The sequence below is a fragment of the Cebus imitator genome, unplaced genomic scaffold (assembly GCF_001604975.1).
Source record: "Cebus imitator isolate Cc_AM_T3 unplaced genomic scaffold, Cebus_imitator-1.0 Scaffold389, whole genome shotgun sequence".
Classification (NCBI taxonomy): Eukaryota; Metazoa; Chordata; class Mammalia; order Primates; family Cebidae; genus Cebus; species Cebus imitator.
The window spans coordinates 1,939,362-1,956,237 of NW_016107704.1; positions in this window are offsets into that span (position 1 = coordinate 1,939,362).

Sequence of the window (16,876 nt, forward strand, 5' to 3'; positions counted from 1 at the left end):
TGTCTTTCTACAGATCAGGAGGTCACTGTCAGGGAGGTGTGCTCCTCAGATTCTCTTTAAGGTCCATTAGTTCTTCCTGAAGCATGACTCACTCTGCTTTTAGACATAAAATTGTGGCAGCTACTTAAAATGTTTCCCATATATAGAAATCACCTGGACTTTATTAGCGTACATTGAGTTCTCTGTGTTCCAGTTGCTTTCTATTGGTTATTCATGTCCACTGGGTACCATCTCTCATTATAAAGGGTAGAGAACTGAAATATGAAGTGCTGAATTGATTTGCTTCAACTGCTTCATAAACGATGGAGCGGTGGTGAGGGTGATGGGGCTGGAAATTACTTTTTGTTGATTGGCTATTATTCTGGCTAAAGTCACAAAAGCACAGTTTTCCAAGAGATCTGAGGAAGGTTATAGAAAAGCTTTGTTAAGATCAAAGTCTTGGGGTAGGTGCTTTGACAGGTGCATTCTTGGAATTCATAAATTTTTACACTGAAAACAGATGAGTAATCCTACCATTCATTCATTTATTTATATACATTCATTATATCAACATTCAAGTATATTTCACTTACCAGTAGTTGGAAGCATAAAAATTAGGAAGACATGGTTCCAATCCTTGGGGAGCTTAAAGTTTGTTGTACAGACCTGTGAGAATAACAGCAAAAAAGGAAATGATAAAGCCAAATGCATGAAGAATACAGATAGGCAATCTCTTACCTACTGCTGGAAGAAGTGTGAATTGATAAGGACATTTAGGAAAGTAATTTGACAACCAGCTGTGTGGATCATTGAGTATGTGTGTGTGTTCTCAATATAGCCCAGCCCTTCTTGCACTTAATCAGGACAATGTAGCTTGTTTGGGTCAGTATAGGTTCATTGTGATAATGCATTACAAGAAAGAGGGTGAGCTTATACAGACAGATCAGCTTATTTGTAAAAGGAAATAAAAAACACAGAGAGCCAGAAATTTGGATCTCTCAGTGTGAAATAAAACTACTTTTAGCCCACAGATTTAAGGGTTGAGATTTTTAAACACCTGTAATCTGATTGAATGTCTGAAAGAATAGATTACAGGTGGGGCCTTTCCACCAGAGCTCTGCAGCCTAGGGAGGGTATCTTTGACCTGAGAGTGAGGGATGAGAAATGGGAATGGAAAGCAAAGAAAGGAATCTGAGAGCTTCGCTAAGTGAGCTGTGGATGCATGGAACTGACTGTGAGCAAACGGACTGGAAGTCTACTGAGTTTTTGATGGAGTTCTACTGCCAAGGAAATCAAGGTAAGAAAAGCCCATACTGTCCTTAACCTAAAACAATCCTTGGTCCCCGACCTTCCATGAGGATGAGGAGGAAGGAAGTTGAGGAACCTGTATGTCTCCCAGGGGGGAGTGGGGTGTGTTCCCTGAGGTCCATTTCACTTTCAGATGTATTCCAGATGGGGACAGGAGAAGCCCAGCCCAGAGACTCGGACAATGGAGAGGGTGCTTTGTTCAGAGTCACATCAGGGCTTAACCAAAGGACACTGACTGCTTGTTGGTAGAGGACCCCAACAGTGTTTTCTGTGCAGGGTTTTAGAAATGTTACAGACCAAGAACTGCCGCGTGGTGGTGATGGGGATGGTGGTGGTGGAAACAGAGGTTATGGTGATGGTGGTGGTATGTGTTTCTGGGTGTGGTGTGTGTTTCTGTGTGTGGTGTGTGTGTCTTATGGTGCTGGTGGAGATTACAAGTAGGGAGAGCAGGAGTTGAAGGTAGAGATATCAGGTGGAGGAGAGAAGGAGTTAGTGGTACTGATTGTAAGTGGTGAGGAGCAGAAATGAAAGGTAAAGACAGAAGCTGAAAGGGGTCCAGGCCAAGGTGGCTCACGCCTCTAATTCCAGCACTTTGGGCGGCCAAGGTGGGCAGATCACTTGAGGTAAGGAGTTCGAGACCAGGCTGGCCAATATGGTGAAACCCTGTCTCTAGTAAAAATACAAAAATTAGCAGGGCGTGGTGGCAGGTGCCTGTAATCACAGCTACTCAGGAGGCTGAAGCAGGAGAATTGCTTGAACCCGAGAGGCAGAGGTTGCAGTGAGCCAAGATTGTACCACTACACTTCAGCCTGGGTGACAGAGTAAAACTCTGTCTAAAAAAAAAAAAAGAAGCTGGAAGGCAGAAGTTGGTGGATGAGATAGAGATAGTAGTTGGGGGAGTAGGAATTGAAAGTGGAGAAGGAGTGGAAGGCAGAGAGAGCAGGACTCACTGCTGGCTTGGATCTGAAGTGTGAGAGCATAAAATCAAGGGTGCCTTGGGGCTTTGTGTCTGAGCACTGAATTGGAGCTGACTTTGGGAGGTGCTGATTTTAGGAGATGGTGGACAGCATGAATGGGAGGGAATCATGAGCATTTAGTTAATTTGTAAAGACCCTTAATGGTGCTTTAAAACTAAGTTGTATTTCACCATTTTAATTCAATATATTATTACCAATACTGATTGTCTTAAAGTATTGTCTTAAAATAGGAAGGCATGCCCAACTAATTCAATTCACACTTTAAATGTACTCTACCAGGGAAATAATCCGTAATTCACTTAAAAATAACATAGTAGTAATGTTAATACTAGCAGTTTAGTGTTGATCTCTTTGAAGTTCATACTTTAAAATGACGCTCTGTTTTATGTATGCCATGAGACTCAGCATCTAATGCCATTTATATTCTCATAAAAGGATCAGTTTATTAAAACCACAGATGAACTTCTCTCAAACTATTAAAAGCATTTCAGTGTCATAGAGATGGAAATACTATGTTCAATTTATTTAAATTTTTCTTCAAAACTGAGCATCTTAAAATGTGTTAGCTATTTTTTTCTTTCTGCATTGAATTTTCAGGCATATAGCAGATACTGTATTAAATAACTGTTTTTAATTGACTGCCTATACGTGTCATGCCCATTTGTTTTATGGGTTTTTCATTTTAATTCTATGCAGCTTGGGACATTTACATTGCATAGAATTCAGCAAATACAAATAATTAAATTTGATGTGGAATAAGAGCAATTTAGACAATTGGATTGAAGTTTCTTAAGCAATCATGAATCTGCTTACCTGTGAGTAATACATCAGATGTACAGTATTAGTTGCTATGTTATTTCTTTAATCAAAACAGCAAGAAAGAAGAAATTTGTTCTGTTTGTGATTTTAAAAGAAAGCTACTTTTTTTTTTTTTTCCTAAGGTTCATGCTTCATGCCTGCTCAGTGGTGCTATGATGTATTTACGGATATGAGGATTTTCACTCTAATAGATCATGCCAGTTGCCCAGCTTAGCTGGCTGGAGTATAACGGACGATGTCAGTGATTCTGGCCAGCCAGCTGCTGAGTGGGTGTCAGCATTCATCAGGAGGAACAGGAGAGTAATATGTTCCTAGGTCTCAGAACTATTGAACCTGTTGAAAGCATGTGACTGACCCTTATCTCAGAAGAATCATGTCTACATTTTACAGATGAGAACATTTTGGCACATCCATGGGTGGCTGAAGGCCCAGGAATCAGAGGTAGCCCAACAAGGTGGACCCAGGTCCTTACTACTACTGGACACAAATCACATGTGTTCCCCGTGAGGGTCATGGGTGAAGGGGGTCATGGACAAAAGATGTCAGCGGAGGCCAGTGATGCAAACGAGAGGTCTTTTCACTTGTGCTTCACTGTAGGGACACCTCCATGGCCCCACCTGAACTGTGCGGCCTCGCTCTCCCACACTGACCTTGATTCTTACTTTGTGGAAGGCAAGTACTGAGGCCAGCTGAGAGGAGTTTTCTTTCTTATGTGCCTTCTCTTCCACTCTCGATAATCCGTCCCCATATTCACATGGGCCTCCTGCCTTCTACTTTCCATGTAACATGATCATAATCAAGCAGTGCCATGCTCACTGCTCTAAAGTGAGACTGACAAGGCGTTGTTATCATTCCAATTCCACACAAGGAAACCGAGGTCCAGGGAGGTGAAGAGCTTGCCTCAGGTTGTGGAACTTGGAGAGGCTGAGCCAGGCGCTCTGGTTACGTTCAGCTGCTCTTAAGGACATCCTGTGTGGCCTCTGGAGCCCCGAGCCTCCTACCAAGGCAAATCTCTTCCCTCCATTGTTTACATTGAGGTTCACTCTTGAGGTTGTATATTCTGTGAGTTTGAACAAATGTGTAATGTCATGCATCCATCGTATTCACATCAAACGAGTGTTTCATTGCCCTAGAAATCCTCTGTGCTACACCTACTCACCGCTTCCTTTCTGGGAACCCCCAATAACTACTGTTCTTTTTACTGTTGCACCTCTTTGAGAATGTCCTAATTGGAATTATACAGCATGTGGCCTTTTCAGATTGTTTTTTTTTTTTTCGCTTAATAATATGCACTTACTTTTCCTCCATGTCTTTTTATAGCATAATAGCTCATTTCTTTTTGTCGCTGAATACTATTTCGTTGTGGCGATTCATTCTGGATTGCCACAGTTAATTTTTCCATCCATCCACATACTGAAGGACATCTTGGTTGCTTCCAAGATTTGACAATAATGAATAAAGTTGATGTAAACATTTTATGCAGGTTTTTGTGAGAACACAGGCTTTTAATTCCTTTGGGTAAATGCCAAGAACTATGATTGCCGGATCATATGGTAGGAGTGTGTTTGTAAGAAAATGCCAGTCTTCCAAAGTGGCTGTGCCATTTCTCATTACTATTCGCAGTGAGTGAGTGTTCCTGTTGCCTCATTTCCTTAACAGCATTTGATGCTGTCTGTATTTTTGTTTGTTTTTGTTGTTTTGTTTTGTTACATTTTGGCCATTTTAATAGGCATGTAGTGGTATTTCATTGTTCTTTTAACTTGTGATTTTGTAAGTACATAATGTTGAGTATCATTTCATATGCTTATCTGTCATCTGTGTCTTCTTTGGTGAGACATCTGTTCAGATAATTGACCATTTTAAAATTGGATTGTTCATTTCCTTATTGTTAAATTTTAAGAGTTCTTTGTATAATTTGCATTACAGTCATTTATCAGATATATCTTTTGCCAATATTTTCTCTCAGTCTGTGGCTTAGCTCCTCATTCTCTTAATAGTTCTTCACTTGTAACATAAAATTAAGCCATTCGAAAATCTTTGAAAATGGATTGAGCAAATAACACAATTTCCATCTATTTCCACACTGCTCTAGTTTAGAAACAAGGAAGTTGTGTTTTCCTGGATGGATAAAGGTAAAACTTAAGAATATATACATTATTTTCTGAGAGCATATAGTTTAACACTGTAAAAGTAGCACCAACTCCTCTGAGACATTTGGAAAATACTCAACAATGAAAAACAGTTTTTAAAATGTCCATAATTCTGCATACCCAGAAGATGTCTGTATTCATATTTTGGCATGTTTACTTATTTCTGCCAGTTTTTTTCTTTCTAGTATGTTAGTACATTATTTTATAAAAATAAGTTACCTGGCCTTACTGTTTAATATGTTCCCTTGTCAACTTTTCTCAATAAGAAGCAATTGCTTAGACTCTTGGATATTCCTTTCATCAGAATGAAAATACAGCTATTTATACTATTACACATGTATTTATTCTAGAATATCTGCATACATTTTATATATATATAATGCATATGTTATATATGTGTGTGTGTTTACAGAAAAATGTGTTTGAGCAGACCACATTTTAAACTTCTTTTTCAATTCTATACATTTGTGGATTCCAAATCAAAGCCCTAATTTTACAAATTAAGAACAGAAAAGCAATTAGATTAAAGGATCTGTCCAAGGTTCCACAACAAGTCAAGGGAATAATTAGAAATGAAAATTAAGATATAATATTTCAGATCATTTGTTTAGCACATTTCCTATCTCTAAGAAGAAGTAGCATCCAATATTAACTCATTTTCCTCCCTCCCTCCCTTTTTTCCTTTTTTCTTCCTTCCTTCCTTCCTTTTTCTTTTCCTCCTTCCCTTCCTCCCTCCCTCCTTCTCTCCCTCTGTCTTTTCCTTCCCCCCTTTCTTCCTTTTCTCCTTCTCCTTCTCCAAGACAGGGTCTCACTCCATTGCCCAGGCTAGAGTACACCGACACCATCATATCTCACTGCAGCCTGAAACTCCTGTGCTCAAGTGATTCTCTCCCCTCAATAAGTCCTCCTCTTTCAGAGCATCTACTAGGATGTGTGCATAGATAGATAGACACAGGGAAGCCTTGACCCAAATCCTGTAGGTCTCTCTCCTGTCACTGTGTTGTGGGAAACAGAATGAGAACCAAAAAGGCTGGGCATGGTGGTTCACTCCTGTAATCCCAGCACTTTGAGAGGCCGAAGAGGCCAGATCACCTGTGATCAGGAGTTTGAGACCAGACTGGCCAATTGGTGAAACTCCTTCTCTACAAAAATTAGCCGGGTGTGGTGGCTCATGTCTGTAATCCCAGCTACTCAGGATGCTGAGGCAGGAGAATTGCTTGAACTCAGGAGGTGGAGGTTGCAGTGAGCTGAGATTGTGCCATTGCACTGCAGCCTGGGCAAGTGAGCAAGACTCCATCTCAAAAAAAAAGAACAAAAGGAATAAGCAGTTGGAGTTTTGGAGTTTAGAAAATGTCTCTATCTCAAAAAAGAAAAAAAAAAAAGAACAAAAGAAATAAGCAATTGGAGTTTAGAAAATGTTCTAGAGATAAGAAAAAAATACTATCGGGGGGTTTCCAAGATGGCCAAATAGAGGCAGCTCCAGAATGCAGTTTCCAGCAAGAGAGATGCAGAAGCTGAGTGGTCTCCACAGTTCCAAACAAGGTACCAGGTTCATTTTGTGGGTCTGATTGGACAGTGGGTATAAACCAAAGAGGGCAAGTTGAGGCAGGGCAGGACACTGCCCCATCCAGGAGGTGTGTGCAACTGACCAGATGATTGGGGGCTCTCCCCCTCTGGAATTTCGGGTTCAGATACTGTACTTCACCCAAGCCATCCACAACCCACAGAACAGGAGATCTTCACCAGGCTGAAAAGCCCCTGTGAGCTGCCTGAACATGGCTGGGCAGCAACTCCAGTGGTGCCAGGATTGTTGGCACAGATCTAGGCAGAAGCACTGGCTGACACCAAGAAGGCCCTTGGAAAGGAGCTCCCCATCCCCCAGAAAGAAAGGGGACTGAAAGCAGGGAATCGGGCAATGCAGCTGTAAGGATCCCTCCTCCACAAAGCCCAGCAGGCTGAAACCCTCTCACTTAAGAGTATCACAGCCAACACATCAGAGTGCAATCAGGAATGATCCAGCTCGGTGGGGAGAAGGACAGCCACCATTGCAGAGGCAGGCCTAATCTTCTTGAGTAAACAAAAGATGCAGGAAATCTACACAGCAGCTCCACTGAATCCAGGGCAGCCCAGCAGGGCCTCTGCAGGCAAACAAAGGAAATCCAAGCAGCTACCTGTAATCAAAGCTAGATAAATCCAAGAAAATAGACAGAAACCAGCACAAAAAGGATGAAACCAGCAAAGATTGGAAGGCCTCCCCTCCACCAAGGGAACACAACAGGATGGAGAATGAATTTGATGAATTAACAGAAGCAGGCTTCAGTTGGTGGGTAAAAACAAACTTCTTTGAGCTAAAGGAACATGTTCTAACCCAATGAAAAGAAATTGAAAACCTTGTAAAAAGGCTGGACAAAATGCTAACTAGAATAACAAGCTTAGAGAAGAACATAAATAACTTGATGGAGCTGAAAAACACAGCACAAGAACTATGCTAAAAACCCTCAGTAAACTAGGTATTGATGGACCGTATCACAAAATAATAAAAGCTATTTATGATGAACCCACAGCCAATATCGTAGTGAACAGGCAAAATCTAGAAGCATTCCCTTTCAAATCTGGCACTAGACAAGAATTCCTGCTCTCACCACTCCTATTCAATATAGTATTAGAAGTTCTAGCCAGAGTAATCAGGCAAGAAAAAGAAAAAAAGGGGGTTGAATTAGGAAAGGAGGAAGTCAAATTGTCTCTATTTGCAGAGGACATGATTGTATGTTTAGAAGACCCCATTGTCTCAGCCCAAAATCTCCTGAAACTGATAAGCAACTTCAGCAAAGTCTCAGGATACAAAATCAATGTGCAGAAATCACAAACATTCCTATACACCAATAACAGACAGACAGAGAACCAAATCAAAAGTGAACTCCCATTCACAATTGCTACAAAGAGAATAAAATACCTAGGAATACAACTAACAAAGTATGTAAAGAGCCTCTTCAAGGAGAACTACAAACCACTGCTCAAGGAAATAAGAGAGGACATAGATAGGAAAACATTCCATGCTCATAGATAGGAAGAATCAACATCGTGAAAATGGCCATACTGCTCAAAGTAATTTATAGACTCAATGCTATCCCCATCAAGCTACCACTGACCTTCTTCACGGAACTAGAAAAAGCCACTTTAAACTTCATATGGAACCAAAAGAGAGCCCACATAGCCAAGACAATCCTAAGCAAAAAGAACAAAGCTGGAGGCATCATGCTGCCCGACTATACTAGAAGGCTACAGTAATCAAAACAGCATGGCACTGGTACCAAAACAGAAATATAGACCAATGGAACAGAACAGAGACCTTGGAGGCAACGCCACACATCTACAACAATCTGATCTTTGACAAACTTGACGAAAACAAGCAATGGGGAAAGAATTCCCCGTTTAATAAATGATGTTGGGAAAATTGGCTAGCAATGTGCATAAAGCAGAAACTGGACCCCTTCCAGACACCTTACACTAAAATTAAATCCGGATGGATTAAAGATTTAAACATAAGACCTAATATCATAAAAACCCTGGAGGAAAACCTAGGCAAAACCATTTAGGACATAGGCATAGGCAATGACTTCATGACTAAAACACCAAAAGCAATGGCAACAAAAGCCAAAATACGCAAATGGAATAATTAAACTTCAGAGCTTCTGTACAGCAAAAGAAACAATAATTAGTGTGAACTGGCAACCAACAGAATGGGGAAAAAATTTGCAATGTACCCATCTGTTAAAGGGCTAATATCCAGAATCCACAAAGAACTAAAACAGATTTACAAGAAAAAAACAAATAACCCCATTCAAAAGTAGGCAAAGGATATGAACAGACACTTTTCAAAAGAAGACATATATGAGGCCAACAAACATATGAAAAAATGCTCATCACCACTAGTCATTAAAGAATGCAAATCAAAACCACATTGAGATATTATCTCATGCCAGTTAGAATGACAATCATTAAAAAAAACCTGGAGACAACAGATGCTGGAGAGGATATGGAGAAATAGGAACACTTTTACACTGTTGGTGAGAGTGTAAATTAGTTCAACCATTGTGGAAGACAGTGTGGCAATTCCTGAAGGATCTAGAAATAGAAATTCCATTTGACCCAGCAATTCCATTACTGCGTATATACCCAAAAGGTTATAAATTATTCTATTATAAAGACACATGCACACGTATGTTCATTGCAGCACTGTTTACAATAGCAAAGACCTGGAACCAACCCAAATACCTATCAATGATAGACTGGACAAAGAAAATGTGGCCCATATACACCATGGAATTCTATGCAGCCATAAAAAACAATGAGTTCGTGTCCTTTGTAGGGACATGGATGAACCCAGAAACGATCATTCTCAGCAAACTGACACAAGAACAGAAAATCAAACACTGTGTGTTCTCACTCATAGGCAGATGTTGACCAATGAGAACATGTGGACACAGGGAGGGGAGCATCACATACTGGGGTCAGTTGCGGGGGGCTAGGTGAGGAACAGTGGAGGGGTGGGGATGGATAACATTAGGAGAAATGCCAAATATAGATGATGGGGGGATGAAGGCAGCAAAACACCTTGCCATGTATGTACCTATGCAACAACTCTGCATGATCTGCACATGTACTCCAGAACCTAAAGGACAATTAATAAAAAAATACTATCATACTGGTCTTTAAGGAGATAAAAAAAGACAAAGAAAATATTCAAGGATAAAGCATTAACAGCAGAATGGAAGCATAATAACATCAAAAAGTTTTAGTTGATGTTTAACATTGCATAGAATCTAAAAATATTTCTGAGCATTTAATGTTTTATCTCAAAGGATAATTTACCAAGTCAAAGATATCCAATATGTGTTTTTTAAGAGAATTAGGAATATAGTATATAAATATATTCTCATTCAAAATTGTAATAAAACACATAAAATTATCAGAAGTAGTGAAATAACAATAGCTTTAATCAAATACCATAATCTTTTCTGTGAGATATTTTTATAAGCTCAATTTGAGCTTAGAGTTAGTGAGAACAAGTTAAACTTATTTTCAAGTATGACTTTATCTTTCATATCCTGAAGAAATACTATCTTAACTTAGATTTAGTCTCATAATCTTGGCTCTTGTGTCCACTTATAAATGTAAAACTAAACTCTAAGGAAGATATGTTATTTTTCAGGAGTAAGCTGTAAAATATTCAGTCTCCATTTATTACTGTTGTAGAGACCTGACCCAAAATTAGTACATTATCATCAAAGTTTGCTTAGCTGTGACTCTCAGTTCAGCCTTCTCATTATTATGTTTAAATAAATATGTTTTATATTCAAGTGTGTATAAATCTCTTGCATCTGATTCATTCAAAGTATATATTATTCAAAGGTATGTTCATGGGTACAACCTCAAGAATCATTTGATTTGGTACGGACACACCATTGAACCTGGATTTTCTTCTTGCAAAATTGAATGGGAGAACTTTAGTTCATTTTCCCAGATTGTACTGCTAGTGTGTGTTGTAGATTAGTGCTTGCATCTTTCTTACCAGGAATAGCGAGAGGCAGGCTGCCCCGAATAGCTTTCCCACGTTCTGATGATGCAGGACTGTGTGCAGCTAGAAAGAACCATCCGGTGGAACCACACTACCTGCAGAGGGGAGGAATGACAACCCTCACCGTTAGAGAAACCCTCACAGATCTGCTCTCAAAGGCCCACCACTGAACAAACACATTGCCTGATGCCCTCCTGTTGCTAAGCAGCAGCTCCTCCCTGATCTCAGAGTCTATTCCTTATTTGCAAGGGACTCAAAAGCACATTAGTCCGGCCGCTAAGCCCATTTATGTGAATGTGAATTCCACATCTTCCTTGCCCCACTGATTGTACTCTATCCTTTATCTTCAATCCTTCTTCTCCCCAAGGTCTTTTCCCTTAAGTTACAAAGTTACAGGGACGCGCAAGTTTTCTTCTTACAAACCTAGAGGAAGGAAAACCACAAGCTTCCCTCGCTTTATCCTCCTAGAGTACTGGTTGCCTACCCAGCATGTGTTACTCACCTCTGCCTGCCTAAAGGAATCTGTGTTGTTAACTTATTTTATATTTATTTATTTATTTCAGCAAATCCCCACCTGTCCTCTGTCATAGCCTCATAACATAGCCGACCTGACTTTCTCTCTAGCTTTAAGAGTAGAGCTCACATTAGTCCTAGTCAGTGGTTCTCTATTTTATCTGCACATTAGATTGACCTGGTAGAAATTTCTAAAAAAATATGGATGCCTGGGCCTCAACTCAGACCAATTAAATCAAGAGTTTGGTGGAACCTAGATACTAGTAGCTTTTTTTTTTTTAATTTAAATGAAGTCTCACTCTGTTGCCCAGGCTGGAGTACAGTGGTGCCATCTCGGCTCATTGCAACCTCTGTGTCTCAGGTTCAAGCAATTCTCCTGCCTCAGCCTCCCAAGCAGCTAAGACCACAGGTGCATGCCTGCATGACTGGCTAATTTTTTTGTATTTTTAACAGAGATGGGGTTTCACCATGTTGGCCAGGCTGGTTTCGAACTCCTGACGTCAGGTGATCCACCCACTTCAGCCTCCCAAATTGCTGGGATTACAGGCCTGAGCCACCATGCCCAGCCAATACTAGTAATTTTTACAAGTTTCCCTAGTTGTTCTAATTAAGCTGGCTGTGTTGACCTCATCTGTCCCAACATTTGGTCAGGATTGCAGGTTTAAGCTGGGCATGGGTATTCCCCAGCACCTCTTATTGGTCTAGGAATGAGAATAGGAACTAAATTGGCTAAATCGAACAAAAGGGAAGGCTTTCATTGTACAGCTGGGAGTGGGGTACCCTAAAATGACAGGGAGTCCTCCAGATGATGGGGAGGCAGGCTGCCCTAATGGCTGCTCACCACTGTCAGACAACTATGAGGAAGGACGTCTAAAAGCTGATGTAGCCATGCCCAGATGGGCACGAGGAGGAGACTAGCCCATAGACTGAGACAAGACCCTTGCCATGTCCTCCCCAAGTCACCTACCGCTGGTCTTCTCACTATGCAAGAAGATGTTTTCTCATCCCTTAAGCTCTGTTGAGTAGGGGCATCCACTGCCTGGACCCTTAAGCACCCTGAAGCACCTTCTTCCCCTCATTGCTTCCTTCTCATTGCTTCCTTCTCACTAGCAACCTTCCCCTAAGGAGTGTTTGGTGTCATTGGCATTCCCCTTCCTCACTTCCAACCCTGGGTGCTGCCATTGGTCTCGGTCTGCAGCACTGGACTGATCCGCTTTTGGTAAAATGGTTCATCATTTCCTTTTAGTTACCCTGTAAATCCTGTCTCAATCTTTTTGTCACAGCCCCCAGCATCCTGGCCATGCAGACCACCACAGGTTCTGTCATTGATCTTACAGGGGACGGTAATTTAGCCTACAACACCCTTCCCTTCTCTCTTATTTCTTGATACTAAATAAGCTTTGTCTTTAAGATTCAGCTCAGATGTCCACATCCTCTAGGAAACTCCTTTATCCTCCCAGAGCCACCATGGAGTTTCTCCTGTGTGCAGCATCACAGATGGCATATATGTTTGTGATCTATATCTCATATATATATATATATATATATATATATATATATATATATAATGTCTGTGTCCCTGACTCATGGAGGGACAGGAGGGGAACCCCTTGAGGAAGAGGCCACAGCAGTCGTATCTGTACCTTCAGTATCGTCACAATTCTTGCTGCATTGGTGACTGTTATGGTTTGAATTGTGTCCCCTTAAAAGATGAAGTCTTGACTTCCAGTACCTTAGAAGATGACTTCTTTTTTTTGAAATAGGGTCTTTTTTGAAATAGATGATAGGTTAAGATGAACTCATTAGGGTGACCCTACTCCAGTATGACTGGTGTCCTTATATAAAAGACCCAGATGCCATGTGACTATGGAATTGATGCTGCCACACTAGAGCTACCCGAAGCTAGGAGCCTGACCCCTTCGCAGCACCCTCAGCAGGAGTGTGGCCCCACCTGCACCTTAATTTTGTCCTCCTGAACTCCAGAACTGTAAGGGCACAAATTTCTAAGTCACTCAGTCTGCGTTTTGCTATGGTGAGGAATCCATGTGTCTGCTGGATGACTGAGTAGAGGAAAGAATGGGGAAACCAAGCCTTAACCACAGGAATGCCACTCTAACCCCAGCTCCAGTTACACCCACAGAGTGGGGCAGGCTCATTTAGGGCAGGGTGTCGTATTAGTTAGGGTTCTCCAGATCACGAGAGCCAATAAGAAATGTTTCCATATATGTCTCTAGCAGTATCTGTATCTACATTTATATCGATTTAGAAAGAGATTTATTACAAGGAATTGGATCACACAAGTATGGACACTGAGAAGTCCCAGGATCTGTCACATGTAAACTGGAAACCCAGGAAAGCCAGCGGTGTAGTTCAAAGGCCTGAGAGCCAGACAGCCCATGGCGTAGATTCTAGGCAGAGTCTGTGGGCCTGAGATCCAGGAGCACTGAGTGCCAGAAAGAACAGATGTCCCAGCTCAAGCTGCCAGGCGGAAAGGTCTCACCGTTTCGCTGCCATGTTGTCCTGCTCAGGCCGGTGGTGCATGGCTGAAGGCACACCCACAGCTGGAGGCCATCTGCTTTCCTCCGTCCACCAACTCAAAGCCAGTCTTTCCCAGGGAACCCTCCCAGACATACCTGGAAAGGTTAAGCCAGAGATCTATCTGGGCATACTCTGGCCCACTTAAGTGGACATATGAAATTAACCATTACGGGCATGCTCCGAGATTCCAATCTAGCCCATCCTTCCTCAAAAATAAATGTGGGATGTGACTTTTTACATGACTTCAGATGCTTCATTTTTACTTAAGAAAATTATCTCTGGGGCCGGGCGCGGTGGCTCACGCCTGTAATCCCAGCACTTTGGGAGGCCAAGGCGGGTGGATCACAAGGTCAAGAGATTGAGACCACCCTGGTCAACATGGTGAAACCCCGTCTCTACTAAAAATACAAAAAATTAGCTGGGCATGGTGGCGCGTGCCTGTAATCCCAACTACTCAGGAGGCTGAGGCAGGAGAATTGCCTGAACCCAGGAGGCGGAGGTTGCCGTGAGCCGAGATCGCGCCATTGCGCTCCAGCCTGGATAACAAGAGAAAACTCCATCTCAAAATCAAAAAAAAAAAAAAAAAAGAAAGAAAATTTTCTCTGAATCCAGCCATTAAAGATAGGGATTCATTCTAAGAAAGGTGTCATTAGGCGATTTCATGGGTATGTGAACATCATAGCATGTACTTGTACACACCTAGATGGTAAAGCCTACCCCGTAGCTAGCCTGTGGCTCCTAAGCTATAAATCTGTGTGGTATGTGACTGTGCTGAATGCTGTAGATCATTGTAATGCAGTGATAAGTACCTGTGTGTCTAAATATATCTCAACATAGAAAAGGTCAAGTAGAAATATAGCATTATATTATACATATATATATATATATTTTTTTTTTTTGAGACAGTCTCACTCTTAGCTCAGGCTGGAGTGCAGTGGTGCAATCTCGGCTCATTGCAACCTCTTCCCACCAGGTTCAAGCAATTCTCCTGCCTCAGCCTCTTGAATAACTGGGATTACAGGCACCTGCCACCACACTCAGCTAAGTTTTGTATTTTTAGTAGAATTGGGGTTTCACCATGTTGGTTAGGCTGCTCTTGAACTCTTGACCTCATGATCTGCACACTTCATCCTCCCAAAGTGCTGGGATTACAGGCGTGAGGCACTGCGCCTAGCCACAGCATTATATTCTTATGTGGTCCGTTATTGACCAAGATGTCGTTATGTACTGCATGATAGTGTCCATTTTATCTAGACTTCTTATTGTCTACTCTTTTAACAAATCTTGGACTTTTCTGAAATGCTTGCACCCTTATAAGGAACTGCATATTTAAAATCTATTTCTAGGTAATTATTTGCTCCACTGTCTTTTCCATTTCAAATCCTCTTGGTTCACTGAAGGTAATTCAGATTTTCCCTCTGCTCCTGACAATGCTTTGCTACACCTTCTCCTGTGCTTTCAACACATACTGAACTTAGAATTTTTGGCAGAAATGATAAAATTGTGGTTAAAGTTTCTTTCAGTAGCAAAGTGAAATGGATCTCTTATTGATTTCTTCCAATATCAAGGATTTTGCACACATATAAAATTGGTTTACACTCTTACATAATGGATGAACGTGTACATCTAATTGCTTCAGAAATGTAAACATTAGCTATTCTTTCTTAGACACCACTACTCACATTTCTAATGAGCCTGTTTGACCACTGTATTTCCTTTATTGGTGTGCGAGACTTCGAAACGACTTTTTATCTTGTCCTCGTTTAACTCGTGCGCTTTCAAGTGTCTTTGGCATGGGAAACACCACGACTTTGGGAGCTAAGGTGACTCTCGTTGGCACAATATGCAGAGTACAAGGAAGAACCCCAGGTGTTTGACAGAAACTTCCCATCAGTGAAGCAAAAGTGCATACATGTGACCTCCCACCCCAGCTGTGTGTTTGGCTGGACTGTGGGCCTTGGAAGGAAACCGAGCAGGGTGGGACTTCTGTTCTGGTGCCTCAGGCTTCAAGTTTCCCTCTTTCAACACTGGAAATGATGGTAACAATACCTCAACATAAGGAATTGAAGATCAAGTCTGATGAGACACTTCTTTTGAAGACATTAATAACTGTAGAGATCCCCTGGGACACTTCAAGCGACAGTGTAAGACATCCCTGAATGACCATGTCATGCAGAGCAGGAGTTGAGGTGATTATCAACCAATGCCTGTCTTCCACTGGGGAGGTGAGGAAGTGCCCCTGGGGGTGCATCATCACCCCCATGCCCCTGCATGAGCCAGCAGGCCTCTGTGGCCAGGAAAACCTCTCAGGCAGAGAGGCATAGGACAGGGGGAGAGTGTGGAAACTGCCCGCCAAGATGCAGGTGGCATCCAGGGTCAGGGGAGGGCCCTGGGTAGGCACTGGTCATATCTGCCCCCACAGTGAAGAGGGAGAGCCCATCAGAAGCGGGAAAGGATGGATAGATGTTCCATGTGCCCTCTGAATGGTGGGAGTTAGTTGCTAAACCCACTGGGCTGAGTTCACATGGCTAGACCCTGCCTTAGATGTCTGAGTCCTGGCCAGGCAGAACCTTCTTTTGCTTGCTTAGTCCAGTTCAGATGGATTTCTGTTCCTCACACCCAAGAATCTGATCAGGAAGAACATTGTTAAGATTTCATGCACTCAAACATTTATTCGTAAAACTTGACTGAGTGCTGACTGTGTGCAGGCCAGCGATGGGGAAACAAACATTGATAAAATACAGGAATTGTCCGGAGTTGCCTGTAGAGCTGTTTAAACTCAAGATTGCTATTAATCCTACAAAAAAGGATGGGATTTTAAAATGCAAAGAAATTATTTGACATGTGTTTAAAATTCGGATGTATATATTAGCTTCCTTGAAAAGGAGCACACCTAGAACACAGCGTGTTTATTGCTCAACAGAGAGTACAGTGACACTGATTCCTGCCTGGTTCAGATTGGTCTCTGGACGCAGGCTCTGGGCCGCAGGCTCTGCGCCACCTTCTGTCACCCT